General features: G+C 38.7%; 1 protein-coding gene across 1 annotated transcript in view; it reads right to left on the reverse strand.

The window, feature by feature from the left end:
- GRID1 (glutamate ionotropic receptor delta type subunit 1) overlaps nt 1-13,670 on the reverse strand; it is a gene marked incomplete at both ends in the record, with an annotated part of 491,898 nt that overhangs the window by 31,263 nt on the left and 446,965 nt on the right. The window lies entirely within an intron of this gene.

The following is a 13,670-nucleotide window of genomic DNA, read 5'->3' on the forward strand; positions in this document are numbered from 1 at the left end:
GCTGTAGATATACAGACTAAAAATATGCTGCCAGTGTGGGTTTATTTTACTCTGTTACTGCTATATGCCCAAGACTTCTGGATGAATAATAAGTGACAGACTAAACTTGACACCAGGTGCTTTGAGGTAACCGCTGATCAATTAACTCAGCAGGAGGTACCTGGATCATCAGATGTGATCAAAGCATTTTTCAAAAGAAAAACATGTTCCTTTCATTTCAGAAAAAAAAAAAGGGGGATTTTTTTTTTTTTGGTAGTGACCCTGAGATTTTTGCTCAATGCAGCATAATGTTCTAGGTGATGGCTGCCATCAAGATAAAGTGTCCCAGATATGATGAGGCTTTTTAAGCTGCTCTGCCTAAATGAAGCCTTAAAAATGTATACATAAAATATATAGTACAAGATCTAAATTTCCATCTTTAAATGCCTTGAGGCTAATTTATTTTCTTTTAAACTTTTTTCTCCAAAATTAGGAATTCATTACATCTACAGAATTAAATATAAGTGCAGTTCCTAACAAGAACTGTTTTCTCCACACAATTATGTGAGAGGGAAATATGTGTTCCATGGACTGGGAAAACAGTAAACCCAGTAAACTTCAAAGTAAAAATAGAAGTATCTGAACTGATTTGACAAGCTTATACCACCACTGCAAGCCTAAGAAATACGTATGAGCTGAAACCTAGAATATAAAATCCTATCTGAAAGGAGATTTATTGGATAAAGTTATACCCAGTGGAAAGCAATGAGCTGAAAGAGGATTCTGCCTACTGTGAACTGCAGAAAAGTGCAGAATTTTGAGACCTAAAATTGCTCAGAACTCCTCCCTCAAAGGAAGAATTTTCCATGACAATGAGGACAAATAAGAAAACGGTGTTAGTTGTTGTCAACCACATCAATCCACCCACTGAGAGATGAACTTGGAAGCCAAGCAAGCCTTGCCAGATCAGATTCTCATTTGTAGATGCCCCCAGAGAGAAAAGAATCAAGGTTGAAGTGGTACTGCAAGAGTACAATGTCTACATGAGCAGATCTTACCATTCAGAACCTCAGTCCTGACCTGAGTCCTGATTAATTTTTATATCCTCTTATGAATCTGCAAGGCAAAGGATTTGAGCCTCAGTCCATTGTTCACAAATGAACAATCTTTGGAACTACAGTTTTAACTAAAATTTATGAGTGGGAAGGGTAAAGCTTGTCTTCAGACATCCAAAACGGAGTTCAAACTTTCACAAAAAGACATCCTCCAGAGCTAATCTGCCCAAGTTGAACAGTTTAACTGGCTGAAGAGCTGGAAGAAAACAAAAATTCCCTCTGTTATGGATATAAAGTACCACTAGGGGATGATAGTCTCATTGACACAAACTCGCATGAAGAGTTTCACTGTCTTGCTAAATGCGAGTTAAAAAAGCACAAGCCCACTTAGAAATGGAAAAGACAGCAGTTAGTGCCTCTAAACATTAGTGCAACTGATATTTCATGAGCTTTCAGTTGTACAAGAAAGGGGGATATAGTGGCTGAACAATGAGGTAACATTAGAATTGACCTATCTTTAGCACCTACAAGTCTAAAAAGTAAATATGCTTTAAAAAAAAAAAAAAGTATTATGACATATTTTGGTAGATTTTCAATGCTTGTTCCAGGTACATATAGGAATGTTAAACAATGTGTGTTAACCTGGACATACATCAACTAAAAGATGGACTACTTTAAAGATTATTCTTAGTGGGGACAATAAAACTGTTCAAGGTATTCTTAGAATGGCAGTAGCCTTAGCACAGAGAATATTAAAATGAAAACAAGTTTATCTCCTTATCTTATAACCTTAGACTTCAGAAGAATTGGGTCCATGATTTTAATATGGACATCCCTGATTTTCTTTGAAATTATGAATAAGTAAGCTGGGCTCTTAAATCAATCCTTAAATTGTCAACCTCTCTATAGTGACGTGATCAAATTCTGCATTGTTCCACTTCACTGCAAGTCACTTTAAATGCTCTTAATTCTGTCTCAGTGCAGTAATGTGCAGAGCAACAGGTTTCTTCACCAAATACTCTTAAAAAAAATTTAAGTTTAGCAACAGAGGGAGTCCAGTAGAGATCAGCAGCAGTACTTGCATGCTTAGTATACACTTTTCTGGGTCAAGCCCTTCCCCAGCAAATATATACTGCTTTATAGTTCATATGAAACTCATTTTAACTGCTCTCCATGAAAAACACCATCCACTTTAAACTAAAGGTTTACCAGAAGAAGCCACATGGGAGTTTCTACAAGGGAAGCCATAAGTATTGACAGATTAGATGACACTGAATCAGTGGAGTTGCAGCCCTTCACAGCAGGACTGAACATTTCCAAATCACAGGAGGAGACAAAGAGTGCAGACAGTCAGGGCTGTGTCTGCTCTTGTCCTCATCGGTGGGGCAGGAACAGCTGCTATAGAGGATTTCAAAGAAGCAGGGATTTTCTCCAGTGGCAAAACCAATCAATTGTCACGTGTCACAGAACACGTTGCCATGTCAACCACCTACTCTTACTACACTTAAAACAAATAGTGATTGAACTCCTCAGCAGGTAATGGCACTGCAGCAGCTTTTTTCATGATCATAATGGTCACTGCTGCCAGTGTGGTGGCATCTCTGAGACTCTCACTGGATTGGGACTCACTGCCCTATACTAGGTGCAACCAAAAGTAAAATGTCACATTCAGTTCTAGGGAAAGGAAGCTAAAGCCAGCTTTATTTCTGCCCCAGGAGGGAGGGGTTTGCTACACATCCTGCATGCCATGTGTGATGGCAACAGTTCTGTCACCCACCCAGTGCAGGATTAGGACCCTCTCTCCCGTACTGCCCCAAAGAAACTTGCATTGTAGGCTACCTAACAGACTCAACAGGTAGAGCAGTACTGCTGAGACCAGCCAAACTAGTCATGCACACAAAAGCACAGGCTCGAGGTTTCCAGGACTGGAGACAAAAATACAAACAGGAAGAAAACTGAAAAACAAAATAGACAGATCATATTTACACATAGGACTAGAAGCACTGAACTTGTACAGCCTCCAAACAGATTTTATTTCTTTCAAATGACTTCCAGTAGCCTCTGTTCCTAAATGCAAAGGGAAAGACAAGTAAACTAAACTATAATGTTTTCTTAACTCCTGATACAGCAATGACTTCCCTGCAGATTGTTTTCACTGGGACTCTGCTCCTGCAGAGCTACTGCATGATTAAGTTTTAAAAGAAGGGAACAGAATGTAAACCCACTGAAATGCAAAGACAGTCAAACCATTAATAAATGATACACTGTCATGTTTATGATTTTAGTAGTCATTAATTACTAGCTACACACATTGTATTGGCAAAACATTTGGAAGCTTTGTGTGCTTCCTTAGAGTCTGAGATGCAGCAGAAATACATTCTATTACCAGTACTTGAATCTGCTTTACTGATCTCAGAACAATCTGCAGCACTTTTGCTGAAGTCAAAGTGTGGAGGATGTAGGACAAAACCCAATACAAGTAGGCTGTGTCCCATTGCTCACGTAAGTTCTTAGTATCTTCCAGCAGTTTATTTAGGAAACATGCCCATTTTCAAAAAAGGACTTAACATGATTTCTGGCTGTGAGACTCAAATTTGGATCCAAAAATCAAACTGGATTCTCATCATAATCAGTAAAACAGGTTCTTCTGTAAACAAAATTAGACCTCTGGGTATTCCTATCCATTGCTATTTCTAAATTATGCCCTCAGGACCACCTCAGCAACTCCAATCATCTGCAGTGATCTGTGTGAATGTGACTTGACTTGTCACTGGATCCTAAAAGTTCATTTTGCCTAGAGCTGCCACTGGCTCTACTCCAGTACTGCACATAAAGAAATCTCTTAAGCAGCTAGAAATAAGCTAAACATCTCCTGTTTGCCAGTCCAGTGTTTCTAACTATACTTCCAACCCTTCTCCTCTCCAAACCTCCTCCAGGCAATAAAAGCATAAGTCACTTAGATTGCTGATTTTTTCCATTAGCTAGCATTCTTTTTTATTTTGGTGCTTATTTGTAATTTATTTTTTCTTTCTGGATGTCCCATGTTCTCTGAATTGTTATCACATTGTAAAGAAACCACAATGGTCCTTACTGTACAAGTTATGATTGTTTAGCTTGAAATGTTTTCAAAAACATAAAATAGCGTAATAAACAATTCTGTTAATAGTGGTAGCAATGGAAACTAGTTTCTGAGCATTTGCATCTCAAAGCTGGATCCACTGGGGCCCCATAGCTTGTGATCCCTGGATGAAGTTTCTCTCACGGCTGAGTGTTTATGATGGCATATGAATTCATCTGATGTCTAATTAAGGGATGAAGTCAGAGGGCAGTCTTTCCTTTATATTTACAAGGGCTGTTTACAGAACCCCTTTTCATCACTCCATTTTTCCATATTTCTAGAAACTTAACTACCCTGAGATATTACCCAGTTTGTCCACCATGTTTGCAATTTAACAGTGAAAAGTATCAGACTGACAAAGAGACACTCAAGAGCATATAACACATTAGAGTCTCTTCTCAGATGCAGGCCCAGGTTTTCAAAATCTGGAGTTTTAATTTGTATGCTCAGATCCACATTTAAACTGCTACATGACTGGGCAGATTTTCAGAACAGATCAAGGAAAGATTTGGCACAACAGCACATCTGTACAACACTGGCTGATTCAGTTAAAAGTCTGGAAAGGGATTCAGTGCAGCTATGAGCAGTTGCTGTTCATCCTGCAAATCCAGAATAACCAGACCCGCTAAAAAATCTGGGTAATCCTGGATCCTTTATCCATACTCCATATTCCATTCAACAGCAAGCAGGAAATTAAAATGCAAAGAAAAGGTGAAAACATCTCAAGAGCATGTTTGGAAGAAAAAAATACTCCTGTTTGGACTACCTTTGGGTATTTTCTTGCTTTACTTTTAAACCACTTTGCCACTGTGGCCTTTCTCTGAGTAGCTTGAAGGGTTAACATGTTAATTAAAGAAAGGTATTCTACTCCTTAAATTATTAATTAAAATAAGAACTGCAGCTGGTGTTTAACAGCACCTCAGTCCCAACAGCAGGTTTTAGTCACTTCACCTAAATCAAACATATCATAAAGTTGGCATGAAAATCACATTGTCTGAATCAAACACATCTGGCAACTGACACATGCTTTTACCTATAATGAAAATAACAAACTACCTATTATATATACAGATGCACTTTCAATTGTTTCCTACACTGATGTCTTCTGCCGCTCCCATTCAGAAGCGAAAAATCCTAATGAAGATTAATGATTAAGATGTAGAGGGAAGAAATTGCTTTCTTCCTTTTCCACTGCTGTTTTAAGTACTGATAATGCTGCCGTTCTGTTTTGCGCTCGGATGACAAAGAGCAGCTTTTTAATTAAATAGAATGGGGAACAGATAATCTTGGCTTCTTGGTGCTGGCTTATAAAGTCTTTACTTGGGGTTAGTGGTACTTTATACAATGACTGTTAGGCTATCATTAAAGTCCATGAAATCCCAGTGTGGAATAAGGTCCTACACAACTCTACTAGGTTTTGATTTATCAGGAGCTGCTGCATGTCAGCAGTCTCATAGCTGGGGTGGAGGGGTTGGATGAATTCAGATCTGTCAAAAGTACAATGTGATGCTGGAAAACAGCTTCACACCCTTGCCTTACCACAGGGAGTCAAGCAGAAGCTACTGCTGTTGACAGAAAGAGGAGAAGAAAACAGAGGGGCTCTGAAGAGGCACCTTGATTGCCAGAGCATGTGCTGCATACTCCTGGGAAATCCAAATATAGGGCTCTTCATTAATACTGAAAGCACATACAGCATTCATCAGTTATCACTGATGTCTAAAGTGCACGCATTACATACGCATATTTTAAAGTCTGGATGCACACTTGCTGTTTCTCAGAGGACCCAGACTGAGCACACAGTGTGTGGTGCACTTCCCATCTCATCCTGATGTACAGCAAGGTAAACAGGAAGAGAGGCCTTACTGGAGGGGTACACCTTACCCTTTGTCCTCTCTTCCTGCTCACCCTGAACACAAGTCTCCCTGAATACTGAACCTCATACTAGAAAGCACCAAAAAAGCACATCAAAAACAACTGGCTGTGCATTATATTGAGATTAATTATTTTATTCGGGTAGCCTAATTATATACTTTGAAATATGAGCTTGGAAATTGCATTATTGCCATATGCAAGAAACACAGTATTTAACATCCACCCCATTCTAACTGATGGTTTTCTATTCTTTTCTAGATAGGCATGACTATTCATTAAATCAATTAAATTAAATCAGTGGCACATTCTCTGGTTTTAATGGTTTAGAAGGCAAACAACTTCAATGCCTGTGATTACATTTCTTTTAATGCAACAAACTTTGTCAGCTGTATCAAAACAGCTTTTCTGAGGCAACACCATTCTCTCCCCCATCTCCAGAAGAGTCTGGAAACACTCCTGTACTGTATTATACAGGGGGCACACGCACAGAAGAAGAGAACATTGCTCAGTAAGGCAGATGAGCCCAGGAAACGGAAAGAACACATGCAACCCTTCTCTTAGCAACACAGTACTATTCCAGTAAAGTTTTCTTTCTCTCCAGAAAATACTTTGCAACATAAGAACTGAGAGGAAAGCACCTATGGCAATAAACAGTAGTATCTTAGTTCCCAAGGAAAATAAATTCCTTTCTCCCCTAAACATCCACAACCTGCATTGATTAAAAATGTTTTGCTGGGCTTTTTGTTTGGTTTGGTTTGTGGTTTTGTTTGGTTTTTGGGGTTTTTTTACATCATCAGGACTAGTTTCTAAATCCCTTTATAAAGATATTCAATTTTTAAAGCCTTTTCTTTAAATGGCAAGTTTACAGATTTTCACTTCATGGCAAGATGGTCGATAAATATTTTAGAATGTATTAGAACAACTTTTTTTCAGCAGATGAAATATCATCCTATGTTTCACTTAATGTGTTAAGAGTGTCAGGTGTGAGAATGAATCATCTTCTGTCATGGAGACATTTATGAGGGGAGTGGCTATTTTAGACTAAAAGTGTTTGCAAGATGCTGGAGCTCAATATCCTGAGGCAGAAGAAAAATCCAAACAAGATTAAAACCATAAAAATAATGTATTTCAAAAGACCAGACTCTGTAAACGTCAAGAACTCGAGGAGAAAGCCTCTTGGGGTGTTGCTTTAAAGGATAAAGGCTACAGAAGGGCTGGCAGTTCCTAAAAGATACCATATCAAAGACACAAATGCAAACTATCTTAACATGAGGAACAATTAAAAGAAATTACAAACAGCTGCAAGAGCTGCTGCAAGAGCTCTTTCAGGACCTAGAAAACCAAAAGCATTCTCTTTAAGTTTCAAAGGGTAATGCAACCATTTGACTAGCTAACCCTACATACTATAAATGTATGGGAATTGTGCAAATGCATGAGATAAAAAGAATCAAGAAGCAAAAATAAATCTTCCTCACAACACCAGTAAATTTAGTTTGCATGATTTGTCACTGCAGAAAGTGATTTGGTCATCCCTTGACTGAAGTTCCAGTGTCCAGAGCAGAAGTTGGAAAAATTACCTTTGCTGTCAGGTGGGTGAGAAAATCTGATGCTGAACAATCATGGTACAAAAATAACAGAACCCCTGCTCATGTGAGGATGTTGGTGACGAATTACGCAAGGTGAGAAGACAGTTTCTTTACATGAACAAATGAAGCATTTCCCAAAATATTTCAAGAGATTAGCAGAGTTGGAAGCCTACATGTCTGAGCTGACAGTAATTAAAAAACAGGTACAACTTCTTATAAGTGAGAACAAGTGACTTTCAACTTCATCTCATGGTTTTGCAGGAATTAACTTACTGCGATTAAGTGTTTACTAACTATTGGTAGTTTTGTGAATACAATTTACTTGTTCTGGCTTCAGGAATGCTCTCAGAGAGACCTTCTGGCAATTTGTAAACACTGTTATTACCCTGTAACAGAATCACAGAATCATAGAATAACCTGCATGACTTTTATAATACGGCCCACTGTTACACTAATGACTGATCAGTACAGATAAATTATATAAAATACAAGTTATTTTACAGGGGATTTGGTTTGATTGGGATTGGTTTGATTTGGTTTGCAGGCAGCTGCTGTGCATTAAGATACCTGCCTGAAAAGTGGAAAAACAACCCCACTGGCCAGCATCTTTAATGATTGTTCAGACATAGAATCATTTCCAAATAAGAATTCACTATAGAGTTTTTTTTCTTACTCCTGTTTTTGTCTTTAGAGATGATGAATTGAGTAATTAGGAGACATCTGAAGCTTTAAGGCCATTTCTGTTTGATTTGCTATAGTAATAATTATTTTGCCTTTTTAATATCCTGCTATATTAGATCATATTATCAGTTCATATAAGACATTAAATCAGCTTCTTGAGAGAAAAATAACAGAAATATAAGTATCCTATTGAGCAAAAATCTTCTATTACTGTGTTATGTTTTGTCTATCCCTTAGGAGTCAAACAGAAAATATCACCTAACAAAACAAGTCATAGGTGCTATCCATGTAATAAAAAGAAACCTCATCCTACCACAAGGAAGGTGTAAGTCAGGGGCCAGTGGGATTTAATGCATGCAGAAAGCATACAGCTACTCTACACACAGCCAGGGAATAACCTATATTGATATGAGACAATCTAACCCAAAAGGTGACTCCATCCGAGCTGAGGAGAGACTATGTATCAAATATCAGATTTAAACCAATCCTTGTACATTTTGATGGGCTGTCCTGAGGGCTGCTATTCTTGCTAGATTTTCATCCTTTCAAAGCAAAAGAAAAAAATAATAAAGGTTTTATTACCTGCACAGATGGTAGATTTTGCTAATGTCGTATCCAAACCATTTTCTTCTCTAAACTGTACATGCATCTGAATTTTAATGCCTCAACCCACCTCAGTCACAGAACTTCTCAGAACCAGAACAAATGAAGAGATGCTATGATACAGGTGTCTCAAAAGTCAAGTTGGAGAGGTGTGGAATCACAAATCTCTTGGTTTGCCATTGATCTCCAATATATGCCACATTTTTTAATGGCAACTGGAGAGATGGAACGCAAGCTTGATTTTCAGCTGTGCATTCTCATTTTTCTCAGAAATGTCCCTGGGAAATATTTGCACTTAGATGCTTGCCGGCTTGTTCAATTACAGGAGTAATTAGGATCCATTTGAAACCGTGCTTGAAAGGCATATGCCAACATTCAGAAAGCTTTTCAAAAGGCTCCAGACTCTGTGGCTTTCCCGGCAGCACCCACTGGGCAGCACCATCAATAGGAGTGAAATGAAAAGACAAACAATGGGAGCTGGAGCACTGGCAGCAGACCAGTGTCTTGTCCTGAATAGAGCCTGAAGGCAAATGCTGGCAAGCTCTGGCCCTGAGCACTGCTGCCCTGCTGCACCCAGCATCTCCCAGGAAATTTCACCCCTGTGCTCCAGAAAGGGAATGTTCTGGAAAGGAAAAAAAGTTTTGAGTTCTTGCTCATTCACTTGATTCTGCCTTACACTATTTTTTAGCCTTTGTTTTTATGGAGGGATCTAATCTAGTTATTTAATGATTGAAGCTTTTGCTCACAGGTCTTTAATAATAATCACAATAATTATTTTTTATCATGCTCATTCATACATGCCTCCTGCCAATGTGCCTGAGGTGCTGCACAGACACTGCAAAACACAGTACAAATTAAACATAAGAAAAGAAAATCCAATGAAATATTTAAAAAGCCACATATGATATTAACAAGACAAAGGCTGCTTTCAAACATGAGGAATTTCAAGACAAAATTGCTGTGAATACAGAGGGATTCTGGTGAGGTTCTTGCCACCAACCCTATCAAATCCACTTAAGTACAGCAGATGAAATGTTTGTTCATTTCCCTCTGGCCGGCATCTTCCAAGTACTCTTCTCATTTATTTTAAAATATTTTGAGATTGCTTCTGTTTTGTATGCATCCCAGAAAATCTTTTTTTTTGATACCTGCAGTGCTACTATAATATGGTCATTTATGGCCATCATCTTTAAAGCAGCTAAACTGACAACATGCCATATAAGAAAATATTATTACTGTGTTATACAGAAAGAGAACCAAGAAAGAGAGGAAGCTGAGCTTGACACATCAAACAAAGCTTGTGGTAGAAAAAGAATGTGCACCCAAGTCTTCCAAGTGCCAGCCTATCACCCCAACTAAGCTGCACTAAATCTTCAGCTGTCACCAAAACACAAGAAACTGGGGGATTAAAATAAAATAAGATAATCCCAAATCATGAAACAACAGCTGTGATCTTAAAGCAGATGTATTATGCATTTGTATGCAGTCCGTTAATGCATATAATACAGATGCCTCTCAAGGCATCCACAGCATGGGGAAACGTTAAGGATCAATTTGATAAAATCTTAAATTTAAATCCTTTTGAATTTGCAAATAGAATACCTTTTTAATGTCCTATTTTTCTTGCATGATTCTTAACCTCTTGTCAGACAAGCTCTCCTAAACCTGAGTTTCAGAATATCTGTACAGCTATTGAACTGCATGTAGTCTGCTTGTTAACAAGAAATGAAGCTGGAATGTGAGTCACTGCTAATTAAACTCATAATTACAAATGGAAGGTCAGACAGCAGATCCAAGAGCTGTTTGAAAATGTAGTAAGACAAAAGAAAGAACAAACTCGCATGTAATAATTCTGCCTTACCTGGCACACTGACCCATTAGAAGACTCCTCAGTTGCATACAGTACTGAAGGCAAATATTAGAATAATAAATGCAAATCATTTGGGTTTAAACGAGTTTGTAGAGGATTAGCACAGGCACTAAACATTACCTAGATTTCTTATTAAAAAAAAAAAAATTGAGAATTGATCATTTACAAAGTTAGAACATGGATCACAGCTCCCTAACCTGAGCTCCAAAGTAGCTGCCACCAGCACATTCACATTCCCTTTTTCATCCTGAACTGGATAACATCTCTCTCCTCTGCCCAGAAGGGGCCAGGAAATCTGCTTGATGTTTCACTGCCCTGCCTGTGGACCTCCAGAAACACAGAAATCCTGAGATAACCACAACATTGCCTTTGTTCCCTGCTTGGGAGGTGGGGCAGAGAGAAGATGGGAAGTGCAGGAGGTAATTTGGACAAAGGGATTAGAGAAGCAGCATTAAAAGATCAACAGGGAGCAGAAGTACCAACCACTAGCGAGTGAAAAATTGAGGGTAGCCAAGGAAGGAACACCATATTTCCTGTTAGCTTTGATCTCCTGAGGGGATAGAGGTTTTCATGTGGGTCTCAAACTCCACATTCAGACCCTTCCCACCACTGTGTCACACCAGGATGAATGATGGGCATGCAGAACACAACAGGAGCAAGGAAGCATGTATTGCCATGCCAGATCTGAAAGCCAGTGCATCTTCTTGTTAGCACACTTGACATGAAGCCCTTGAGGTTTTGGGAAAATCTAAGGAGAATAGTTTTTCTCTCCAAGTTAAGCATGTTTCTTACTTGGGATCTAGGCACCTGGACAAAAATTCCTTCTTTGGGATTTACAAAGTATCTGTCAGGAAACAAATTCAGGTGGCAGATCAAAGCTGCTTTCTGCCATGCCTCTGACTCTGGTATTTCACCTTTCTATGAGCCACATACAGCCTCTGAAACTCACTGCAGGGTGGAATAGCCTTGTGAGACTTGCCAATGCCAGATTTAAAAAGCAAAAAAAGTATTCTCTTATCAGCAGGCTTTCATCTGACATGATAATTCTAAAAAACTGCCTTCCAACAGTTCAACTTTGCTTCAGTGAATGTCTCATCAAGCCCCTTCTAATAAATATTGTTTATGATTTCTATGACACACTTGTTTTGCAGTGAAATTGTGGAGGCAGTGATCACTGGATTGATTGACACCCAGTTATTCAATCAAACATACTTTTTTACATAGTGATTTCAGTAGTCACAGACCACACATGCCAAATTTGATACTGAAACAACTTCTATTAGGCATTTTGGAGAGAGCTTGGGAAGAAAATCAGTCTTGTAATGAAAATCTTAACTATGTGGCAGCTACTGCAGCACCATAATACTTATTTCTCTCCTGCTGACAATTTGGAGGCAGCAGCACTGAACACCAGAGGACTTCTCTATGGAAGGAGAGATAACAGCACACATTTACTGAGAGGATATGGGTTGTTTTCCCTTAACAATGGAAGTACACACAGATGGATTTGGTAGTTCTCAGCTGGTGAGCAAATATTCCGCTCTAGCTCATTGTGCCTCTTTGGGTGGCAAAAATGGATTTCACATAAGTATTCCTTTCTGGGTTCATGAAAGACAGAATGTGGGCAAGCTGAGGGGCAGAGATAGGCAAAAGCAGCCACTGAACATCATATGATGTAAAGCCAGTTAGTACTGGCAGCCAAGGCACAAGGCCACGATTAATTCATGTAAGGCAGTTATTTCCTTTCTCAGAAAAAAATTTTGTTCTAAATCTGACTAATCATACTATAAGCTATTTCACCTAAAGAGTGGGGACATGAAAATATATCCATCATAGCTCAGAGATGGATGAAGGTTCAACACAGTTTTCAGAGAAACTACTACTTTACCCTACCTCCTCTCCCCGAAGGCACCCCAGGAATGATTTGGGTGCCTAAGCCACAGCATCCAGGACCACTTTTGACACCTCAGGCAATATGAACAATCCACATTGTGCCTGACAACACCTGCTAGAGACCCCTGCCCTTACAGCCAAGTAAGTGGAATGCAGGCAGTGAAACTTCTGGCAACTTAAATTTCTTTTGGCATTTATGTTTTGGCACCTGAAACTCTGCTGATGTTTTCAAACCACAATAGATTGTTTTGTGACTTCTATATCCTCATCTTGTATGAGGGGATGTGATAAAGGAACCTGGGAAGTGGCAGCTACCATTAGGTATAGAACGGCATTTAATTACCACTCTCCAGCTGCCATCTCTAACGGTACAAGGGTGCCTGAGTTCTGTACTTGTGAAACAATCCCAAGCAGTTCCTTTACCAAGTAACTTCTCTCCTCCTCAAGATTCTTAGCAATGTCCTTTCATGTTAATAAGAAGGGGAATTAAAACCCCTTGTAAATGTTGTAACAGCTCAGACTCAAAGGCCTCCTCTAAAAATTCATAGTTCTGCTCTTAAACCTCTTTTTTTTGCAGATTCCTCACGTAATTACACTCCAACTTTTGTCCTCCTCTGAACTTTGCTGAGTTTTGGAAAGTGCTGATTAGACCAAACAGAAAATTTCTTCTGCAATGAAAGAAATAGAACCTTCAGAAATTTTTAAGAATATCATTATTCAAGCTTTCTGGATAACTACTTGTGTCCTGCTTTTCAAGAGCAATTTATTCACTGAGCTTAACCTTATTCCCAGTACATGCAAGTCTCACACACAGTTAGTTTTATTCTACATAGTTTCTCATCCTGCTTCCAAAAATTACTTGGAGTACTTATTTCTTTTACTGTTAAGACCCATTTATTATGGTCCAACTAACAGAAAGTGAATTTAAAATCAAAGTCTGTAATAGTTTTGCCTGGTTTTATTACTATGATGATGATGATGCTATATCCACACAAAGCATTACATTACCTGTA

The sequence above is a fragment of the Coloeus monedula genome (assembly GCF_965178545.1).
Source record: "Coloeus monedula genome assembly, chromosome: 8".
NCBI classification, from domain to species: Eukaryota; Metazoa; Chordata; class Aves; order Passeriformes; family Corvidae; genus Coloeus; species Coloeus monedula.